Genomic DNA, 10,735 nt, shown 5'->3' with positions numbered 1-10,735 from the left:
GAATATGAAGCTAGGAATTATGTTAAATAACTTTTGCTAAGCAATTTTCAGTGAAAACGGGTAAATCGACATAATCAGTAAAAATATTTAATGTTCATAAGTACATGTTAGAGTGAGAATTTGATATTGCCATAGAAGTAAAAAGTGTTCAGCATGTTGTAAACATAAGAATAAGGAGTGAAATTTAATTTTCGAGCTTGGGGACAAAAATGTAATTATGCAAAAGTTTAGGGACAAAATTGTAATTTTGACAAAAGTTGAGTTGAATCTTGTTTAAACAAATGTGAATGTTAAACAAGCTCAATTTTCTGTTATAGATCAAGAAAGACGATAAGTCAACCTTAATCGGGGAAAAGAGAAGATTGGGGATTAAATTCCAAAATCTTTACATTTTGTATCGAGGTAAGTTGTATGTAATTAATACATTGTTATAATTATTTTTGTTATATTTTGTGACAATATATGCGAAAGGGTTGGATATGAAATAGTTATATTAAAGTTAGAAATTTGAAATTGATAGTTGATTTGTTTAAAATCAGCTTGGTTTATGGATATACCAACTGCAAGTAATGGTTGAAGTGATTTAAATCGAATTATTAAATTGGTTATGGAGTTGAGTGGAAAGGTTGATATTATAATGTGCTATGGAGAAATTTTAAATTATTGGAAAGTAAGAATCTTTGTGGAACTATCGGAATGGTAAAGATTTGAATAAGGAATCGATGAACACGTGTGTAGTACTGTGTGAAGGCTACTACGTGTATTGATAAATAATGGTCACATGTGTAGTACTAAGTGAAAGCTACAATGTGTACCGAGAAGCTTTGGTCACGTGTGTAGTACTGTGTGAAGGCTACTACGTGAATCGATAAATGATGGTCACATGTGTAGTACTAAGTGAAGGCTACTATGTGTACCGAAAAGCTTTGGTCACATGTGTAGTACTATGTGAAGGCTACTACGTGAACCATAAAACTTGATCACGTGTGTAGTACTATGTGAAGGCTACTACGTGTATCGAATGATAAAAGTAACATGGGTAGTATTGTGTGAAAAACCCCAAATATTTTTTGTTATACCGACATGCTCAATGAGATATGAGTATGTGACTGGAACGTGATAAGTTGCGAAAGAGTGACTGAAGTGATGAAGTCTTGTATTGTGTTATAAAGTAAATGGTTATAGTGCTATGTGAATGAGGGATGTTGGAATAGAATAGATTTGGACAGTGACAGTGATGTTAGTTTGAAAAATTACTAAAAATTATAGAAATTGATTTAGCGGTTGAATAAGACATGAAATTAAAGCTTAATGAGTCTACTTTCACATAAAATAGAAAGAATGGCCAAAGGAGTTATATATTTTGAGATATTGGAATTTTAGTGAGACAAGGTCTGAATGATTTCGAAATCCTCTGTTCTGAATTTGGAAAATCACTAAAAATTGTAAAAAAAATAATTATGTTTTGAAATTTACATTCTTAAATTTCTTATTGAATATATTTTCAGAAGAAATAAGTTGGAACATCATTTGAACTCTGTACTAAGAGATAACTGACTTTTAGTGAATAGAGGTCAGAAGTGTCAAGTAGTGAAACAGGGGAATCTTTAGAGAATAAACTGTACTAATTGGCTGAACCAAAAATTCTGAAAATTTTATGATAAGAATTTATATGAGTCTAGTTTCAAGAAAAAATTATGTATCTTAATTTGGAGTTTCGTATCTCTAGATAAAAATAATTTAGTGACTGTGACGCAGAGAAACAGTTTTCTGGAAATTGAATAGATAATAGATTTATGTGTGATAAAAATTATATTATATATGGTATCATGCTAGAAATTTATTTATCAATTACATACATACTTACTAAGCTATAAGCTTACTCTTATTTTTTTTTCCCTTGTTTTATAGTGATATTAATCACCTCGGGAATTGGACGGGGTCAGATCATCATCCACACTATCATCATCATCTTTTGGGTATTTTGCAACCAATACTTTGAAAAATGGCATGTATAGATGACTTAATGTAATGTGGTATAAATTTATATATATATGTATAAAATATTGTTTGGTTTAAAATGTTGGTGTATATTAATTGATAAATTGTTTCCTTAAACTATTAACAAAGTAATTAGAATGTTGTGGATGGATAAATTGTGTCTGAACATATAATTATATTTGGTTGAAATATTGAAGTTGTTTGAAATTGTGTTTCGAGAATTTGCAGGAGGAATTGACTGTTTATGAAAAGGAATTATGTCAAATTTTTTGTAAAACAAAAAATATTTCAGATCGTTCGATAACACTTCTTACTTTGTTTCGATGATGAATACAAGTAAGAGGTGTTACATATGTTGCTTCTATATCGAAATCATATCAGGTGTGCAATGAAAACCCAAAATCTTACCATTGACAGAGCCAAAAAATATGGTTGTCGATACCACATAGTTGTGTGCCAGGCTGTGTGGTAGGCCATGTGGGTCATGCGACCATGTGTCAGGCCTTGTGACAGGCTGTGTAACTCACTGTTTTGGAATTAGAGTCACATGGGCCAGTGACACAGGAGTGTGTCCAGGCCGTGTGAGAGAAATTTTGTGTTTTGAGTCACACGGGTGTGTGCTAGGCCTTCTGTGGGGTTTATATGGTCTGAAATATGCTATAAAATTTTATATATGATGATTTGTTAGTGTATAATATGTTACCTGTATGTATGTCTGATATGATATAAGTTAAGTAACTATGATCTATTAGTGTATAATGTGCTTTTATTCGGGATGTAGTTAAGGTATGTGGTTTGTCCAGGTTTGATCCATGTTTTGATAATTTTTATGGTACGTCTCTGTGTACTTTGTTGAATGAGAACATATGATATTCAAATATGTTGATTTGTTTGATACTAATTCTAATATATAACCATGGGTGTGATTTCATGGCAAATTTGATATGATTCATTGATATCTGAAAATCTGATCTGCGTAGCGTGACTTACCATGCTTTTTGTCCTGTTATTATACAACAGCATGTCCTACATGCTCATCACTCTGATTTTGAATATGCATGTCATGATACATTGCATGGGGTTTGGGATGATGTCAAAGTAGGAAGTTTCTGGCAGTTTAATGATCTACATTATCTAGTGGTTTATCTACAATTCTATCTAGTAGCTTGTTTGTCATTATGGTGGCTTGACCACGCATATCTGATCTAGCAGTTTTAACTGCAAATCTGGTTGCACTGTCCACAATTATTTATTGGTGTGATTTGGGTGGAAGAGTTTTGGAAACTCTATTTTGGTGTGTAGCGGAGATAGGTAAGATATTTTTGAAAAATTTGCATTCTGATTTTTTGAAAAACACAACATTGACCTAACTCCTCCATTGATGGTCTTTATGTGATAGCATCTTTTGGCTTGAATGCAGTTGGCATATTGTTTTCGTGTTGTTGTTGTAATTGAAATGTTAAGTATTGTTACAGGTCTCACAAACTTGTACCATGTTGATTTTTATGGAAACAGTATGTCACGTCGTGATGACGTATCCCCAACATCGCGACGAGGAACAACCAAGGATTCACATTGCGGCGATGTGTACTTGAGGTCACAATGAGCCTAATTCAGAGAGTTGCATTGCAATGAGGAGACCCCGATGTCACGATGTCAACTCAAAGTTTTGAAATCTTTACAATTTGGTCTTACTTCAACATCAAGTTAGCAAAAGAGCTTCTGTAAGCTCATATAACACCCACAAACGATTATGCACCATTTTATACATATGTGTTACTTATATATGAATGTTTAATGAATTTTAATCGAATTTAAATTAATCATAGTTTCTTCGAAAATGAACGTGGCACCTTGTAGCTCGGACCTAGTGACCGGGTTAGGTAACAAGGTGTTACATGCTTGTTTTACTTATAAATTGTACTCACTAAAACAACTTACAAATGAATAGGTCAAATGCTAAAACTCTCAATATATCTAACTTATGCAAGTCTTAAATATATTAAGTATTATTGGACTTGATATACATATCAATTATAATATCAATCCCCACTAACCTAGCCAATAAACTAGGATTATCAATATCCTAATAAAGTTTAAGATAAATCAAATACTTTCAAGATATTTTCACAAAATAAGAAATCCAATTTACTTAATCCGAATTAATCTAATTTTCAAAGTTTTATTCCTTCATAACATAAATTTTCATATATGAAACTTGAGTACTTACACGCATAATCTCATAACAACCTCAACATTATTAAAAATATACTATAAAGAAACCCTCTCCTGCATTAGGAGAAATGGCAACATATCACTACACCAAAACAGGCTTTTAACGGCGTTTTTAGCGGCGTTTGGATAAAAAATGCCGCTAATGATCGATCATTAGCGGCGCATTACGGAAAATGCCACTAAAAAAAAGCATTAGCGGCGTTTTTTGAAAGCGCATAAAAACCTAAGCCCAACGACGCTATTTTCTGAGCTTTGAGGATTTAGCGGCGTTTTTGGTAAAGCGCCGCTAATGCCAGGCTTTAGCGGCGTTTTTGAAAAGCATAAAAAACCTAAGCCTAACGACGCTTTTCTAAACTTTCAGGATTTAGCGGCGTTTTGGTAAAGCCGCTAATGCAGGGGCTTTAGCGGCGTTTTGGAAAAGCATAAAAAAAACCTAAGCCCAACGATTTTTTTCGAGCTTTGAGGATTTAGCGGCGTTTTTGAAAAGCATAAAAAATATTTTATCTTAATTGGTTTATTCATATTAAATAAAATTCAATTTATTTCTAATTGAATATTTAAAATCTTCAAAAAAAAATTATGACACGTAGAAATAATTTGAAATAAAACACATGGAAAATTTAAAATATTATTATTTAAAATAATTGTAAAAGAGATAATAATAAATTGTTTAGGGTTTTTGGTTTAGGGTATATGATTTATTTAAGATTTAAGGCCGGTTTAAGAGTTCATATTCTAAGGTTTAGGGAGTATGGGTTTAGGGATTATGGATTAGGGGTCGTGATTTAAGGTTTAGGGGTTAGAGGGTTAGGGGTTTAGGGATTAAAAGTTAGGGATTCAGGGGTCGAGTTAGAGTTTTGGGTTTAGATTAATTATTTTTTAATTTATATTTTAAATATGTTCTTATATAATTGTAAAAGAGATAATAATAAATTTGTTTAGGTTTTTTAGTTTAGGGTATATGATTAATTTAAAATTTAAAGTCGAATTAGGAGTTCATATTTTAAGGTTTAGGGAGTATGGATTTAGGGATTATGAATTAGGGATTATGGTTTAAGGGTTGGGATTTAAGGTTTAGGGGTTAGGGGTTAGATGTTAGGGGTTAAGAGTTAGGGATTTAAGGTTTAGGGATTCAGGGATCGAGTTAAGGTTTTGAGTTTAGATTAATTATTTTTTAATTTATATTTTAAATATGTTCTTATATAATTGTAAAATAGATAATAATAATAAATCAAATATATTGAAATTATGAGTATAGTTTAAATTATTTAAGAGATATATAATAGATAGATTTTATATGTATTGAATGGTTAATTTAGAGGTTTAAGGTTAAGGTTTACTTGAGATTTGTTAAATGATAAAATTTTATACAATTAACTAATGCTTTTATATTTAAAAAATGTAATCTAAACCATTTGATATATTTAAATTAGTTTAAATAGAATTAATAAATAAGTTAAAAAAGTAATAGATTGATATGGATATTTATGTATAATTATTTATTTTGGAGAGGACCAAATTATAAGAAAAAATACAAAATAAAATGAAATAAAATGATATGGATATATAGGTAATTATTTAATTAGATAATTCTAACTTAATAATTAATTACAACCATTTTATCATTTGTTTTCTTATTAAAATATACAATATTTATTTTGAGAGTACTTTTTATTTTATTTTATAAAAATCAATTTATAAAAATAAAATAAAAATTTTAGCATAGCAAAATGGTGTCATTTTGTTCAAAATGAAAGCAAAAAATAAATCAATTTATATAAAAAAAAATTTAGAATAGCAAAATGGCGTCGTTTTGTTCAAAATGAAAAAATTTTGCGGCGCTTTATAAGAAGCGCCGCTAAAAGTAACAATAATAGCGTTTCCTATAAAAACGCATAAAAAAATAAATCAATTTATAAAAAATAAAAAATTTAGAATAGCAAACAGCGCTCGTTTTGTTCAAAATGAAAAAATTTTATGGCGCTTTATAAGAAGCGCCACTAAAAGTAACAATAGCGGCGTTTCCTATAAAAACGCCGCAAAAAATAAATCAACTTATAAAAAATAAAAAAATTGTTAGAATAGCAAAACGGCGTCGTTTTGTTCAAAATGAAAAAATTTTGCGACGCTTTATAAGAAGCGCCGCTAAAGGTAAACAATAGCGCTTCCTATAAAACGCGCAAAAAATAAATCAACTTATAAAAATTAAAAAATTGTTAGAATAGCAAAAAAAGCGTCGTTTTGTTCAAAATGAAAAAATTTTATGGCGCTTTATAAGAAGCGCCGCTAAAGTAAACAATAGCGGCGTTTCCTATAAAACGCGCAAAAAATAAATCAACTTATAAAAAATAAAAATTGTTAGAATAGCAAAAGCAGCGTCGTTTTGTTCAAAATGAAAAATTTTGCGGCGCTTTATAAGAAGCGTCATGCGTTTTCTATAAAAACGCCGCAAAAAATAAATCAACTTATAAAAAATAAAAATTTAGAATAGCAAAACGGCGTCGTTTTGTTCAAAATGAAAAAATTTTGCGGCGCTTTATAAGAAGCGCCGCTAAAGGTAAGCAATAGCGGCGTTTTCTATAAAAACGCCGCAAAAAATAAATCAACTTATAAAAAAAATAAAAAATTGTTAGAATAGCAAAATGGCGTCGTTTTGTTCAAAATGAAAAAATTTTGCGGCGCTTTATAGGAAGCGCCACTAAAGGTAAGCAATAGCGGCGTTTCCTATAAAAACGCCACAAAAAATAAATCAATTTAAAAAAAATTTCCCAAAATTTTTATGCGTTTTTATCCCAAAATTCCCCCTGAAACCCCTAAATTTTCCCCCCTAAAATTGGTATCCTCAAAACACCTGAGTGTTTCTCTCTTCCACCACCGTCTTCATCATTAATCAATTACTATTTAATCGTAAAAGAGATAGTATTAATTTTAAAATATTGAATTAATTACTATTTAATTTGTTTATTTATATTAATTAAAATTCAATTTAATTTTAAATGAATATTTGTTATAAATGGATTAATTTGAAATAATGACACGTAGAAATAAATTGAAATAAAAACATAGAAAATATTTGTTAAAATAGAAAAATTAAAATACTATTATTAAGCCATAATTTTAAAATTTTTGGGTACATGACTGATTGATTATTAATTTATATACTAAATAATTTCAAATATAATTGTAAGAGATAAGATAGTATTAATTTTAAAATATTTAATTTAATTATCATTATAGTTTAGGGTTTAATAAATATGGTTTAGGGTATATATATGGTTAATTTAGGATTTAAGATTGGTTTAGGAGTTACAATTTTAAGTTTTATAGATTATGGAATTAGGGATTATGGATTAGGGATTCTGGTTTAAGGGTTAATGTGATTTAAGGTTTATGGGTTAAGGGTTAGGGGTTAAGGGTTAGGTTAGGGGTTAGATGTTAAGAGTTAGGGAGTTAGGGTTTAGAAATTCAGTGTTAAGTTAGAGTTTAGGGTTTAGATTAATTAGTGTATTTTAATTATATATTAAATAAGGTTTAGGGGTTAGGGGTTAAGGGTTAGAGATTTAGGATCGGGTTATGGTTTAGGGTTTAGATTAATTATTATTTTTTAATTTATATATTAAATAAAGTTTATGGGTTAGGGGTTAGGGATTCGTGGTTGGGTTTCAGGTTTAGGGTTTAGGATTTAGATTAATTGATGCTTTTTAATTATATATTAAATAAAGTTTAGGGGTTAGGGGTTAGGGATTTGGGGTCGGGTTAGGGTTTAAGATTTGGATTAATTAGTACTTTTTAATTTATATATTAAATAAGTTCTTTATATAATTGTAAAAGAGATAATAATAAATTGTAAAGATTATTAATTTAAAATTGATATGCAATATATAATAATTTGAATATAATAATTTAAAATTGTAAAGATTGTAAAATTGTAAAAATTGTAAAATTATAAAAAAATAAAATAAAATTAAAAAAATTAAAAAGAAATAAAAACACTAAAATTTTTATTTTTACCTAATTTTTATAAATACTACTTAAAAAACTAAAATTAATAATTTTATCTAATTTTTATAAATATTGCCTAAACAAAATTTTTATAAAATTTGCAATAGAAAATTTAATGTACTAAAAACGCCACAAAATATTCTTAATAATGAAGAAAAAACGGTGTAATTTTTGACTGTAAATTTAATGGGTTTTGTGGGTTAAGGGAAAAACGCCGCTAAAGGTGATCATTAGCGGCGCTAAGGAAAAAACGCCAAAAATGTTCTGTTCTCAATTTATATATCTATATATAAGAGAGTACTGAAAAATTAGTAGCGGGAAAGTGAGTATCGAAAAGAAAGAATGGGAGGGAGAAATTAAAATGTTTTAAACTGTAATTATTTTCTGTTCTTTTTTTCTTCTCCATCTCTCTCTTTCTCTTTTTTTTTTTACAGTTGATTTACAAAATCTTCTTCCGTTGCTAATTTCTTTGTCTAGGGTTTTGTTCGTTAGTTTTTTTTTATTCTTTTTAGACTCAAATTCTTTGAAATTATGAGGAGAAATGTGAAGAAAAAAAAACAAACAGATAAGGGTGATGCATCTGCTGAACCGGTTCGAACCAAGGTGGCGGGAGAGGCCCGAGATGAGTCGGCGGATGTTGAGTCGAATCAACCGAATCGAGAAGAGGATGCGACAGATAGGAGGGTTCTTCGCTCCAAATACCTTGCCATGATGACCAAAATAAGCGGTTATTATTATTTTTCTTCTTCTTCTTTTCCTGAAAGGATATTAATCTCATTTCACTAGTTTTTTTTTGTTTTAATTTTCTTTCCAGATTTGAGCTAAATTATTGCTTTTCTAACTTGAATTTTTAGAACCTGCAAAGGAATTTGCACTATGTTAGTTCTTTTATAGATACTGTTTTGAGTTTTCTTTTCGTCTTTAATGGATTGGGTGTTAAGGATTGTTGGAGTCTTGCTGAATTGTTTTGCTTTGTGCTGAAGAACCTCAATAAAATCATTGTGCTTTGTTAATCTTGACTTTTGTTAATCTAAAATTTTATTTTATTTATGAAATAAAACTGGTATTTGTTCTTTGTGTAACTAGGTGAATTATATTATAGAACTCTTAACTATTTTTAAGTCTAACAACTGAATAATGAAACAGAACTGTATTTAATTTGTTGTGGCTTACAGAGAGTTTGGTTTGATTTGTTTTCTTCATTTAACTACAATAAATTGATTCAGTATAAACTTCCGTTAAAATCTTGCTGAATTTAACTGATTACACTAATTTTTAAGTGAACGCATGATCAGGAAGGTGTTTAAGTTGGCACTGAGTTATTTGGTAATAGCCATATCTCATGGAGTTGGTGTGTTGTTGAGTTATTCGCACACTATCTTTTGGGAATATTCAAACTTCCCTTTCTTGTTTGGTTTCTATTAATTGCGGGTTAGAGATGTTGTGGAAGTAAATAAAACGTGTATCCTGATGTGCAGTGTTTAGTGTTGTGTGGTTGAATGTATATTGTTTGGTACCATAAGCTTAGCACTCATAATTTGCATTGTGTCTGTCTACTCTTTTAACAACCATTGTTGACAAAGAGTTCTTGTTGTGCACAGACAATATGTTTGCTTTTCTGGTTAATTTGATTTATAATCCATTGCTGCTCAAGCTTTATTCTTTAAGTTCTTTTGCCTCTTTTCAGAATCTCCCCTGTTAAAGCAGGAAGCATTGAAGTTTGGTTTATCTTTTTACATGCATGAAGTGGTTTATATTTATACACGCATGAAATCATAAAGTTGGTGAGGATGAGTGCATCCTTTTGTTTGTTACACTTTTTAGTTTTCTTCCAAACAAGAGTTTCATATTCACCATAATTTTATTGCGACTGCATCTGTGAAACAATGCAATTCATAAAGTTTTCTGATTATTTTCTTTAATGCAAAGATACTTAACAAATTTTATGCTTACCTTGATTAAAGCTTCTTGTACGGATATGAACAAGTCTTTAGCTGATGGGATGTTGGATGTACCTTGCTTAGAAGAAAAAAAAGAAAAAAAAGGAGAAATCATAGGGAAAAGAATCAAAACATAAAATATGATGAGAATAGATAGGCATAGGCCCTTCCATATAAACCTTTATTGGGCTATTGCTGATAATTATAATTCGACAACTCAACGATGATGTTCCTTACTTTTGGAGATAACCGAGAAGTGGAACATGGTTTGTCTGTAAAATTGCAAGTTCAAAAGTTAATTCTCCAAGCTACATCACATGAAAATTTGTGCCAGAACTATGTTGGGTATGATGCTCTGCTATTTCACTGCTTTCCTTGTTTATATTTGTGGTGCATGTCTGTCTTTATATGTGTTCTAGAATTTTGTTGAAGGGTATATATTGGATTTTTATTTACATAGTAGGATATTAAAATGACAAACAGGAAGGCACCTCAACATATTTTGAGTGTGTTCCTATTCTTCTCTTTTTCTTTTTTAGGTTTGATATTCTGTTCAA

At 29.7% G+C, this 10,735-nt stretch overlaps 1 long non-coding RNA gene across 1 annotated transcript; it reads left to right on the top strand.

Moving 5' to 3' along the window:
* The first annotated feature begins 8,505 nt into the window (after window positions 1-8,505).
* On the top strand, window positions 8,506-10,289 carry LOC128042338 (uncharacterized). Its single transcript, XR_008197588.1, has 2 exons — window positions 8,506-8,965; window positions 10,203-10,289. It is a non-coding gene; the product is annotated as an uncharacterized LOC128042338 (long non-coding RNA).
* The last annotated feature ends 446 nt before the right edge of the window (window positions 10,290-10,735 follow it).

This window comes from Gossypium raimondii, chromosome 7 (assembly GCF_025698545.1).
Source record: "Gossypium raimondii isolate GPD5lz chromosome 7, ASM2569854v1, whole genome shotgun sequence".
Taxonomy (NCBI): Eukaryota; Viridiplantae; Streptophyta; class Magnoliopsida; order Malvales; family Malvaceae; genus Gossypium; species Gossypium raimondii.
Note: the sequence above shows the minus strand (reverse complement) of the source record. Positions and strands in the feature narration are given on the sequence as shown.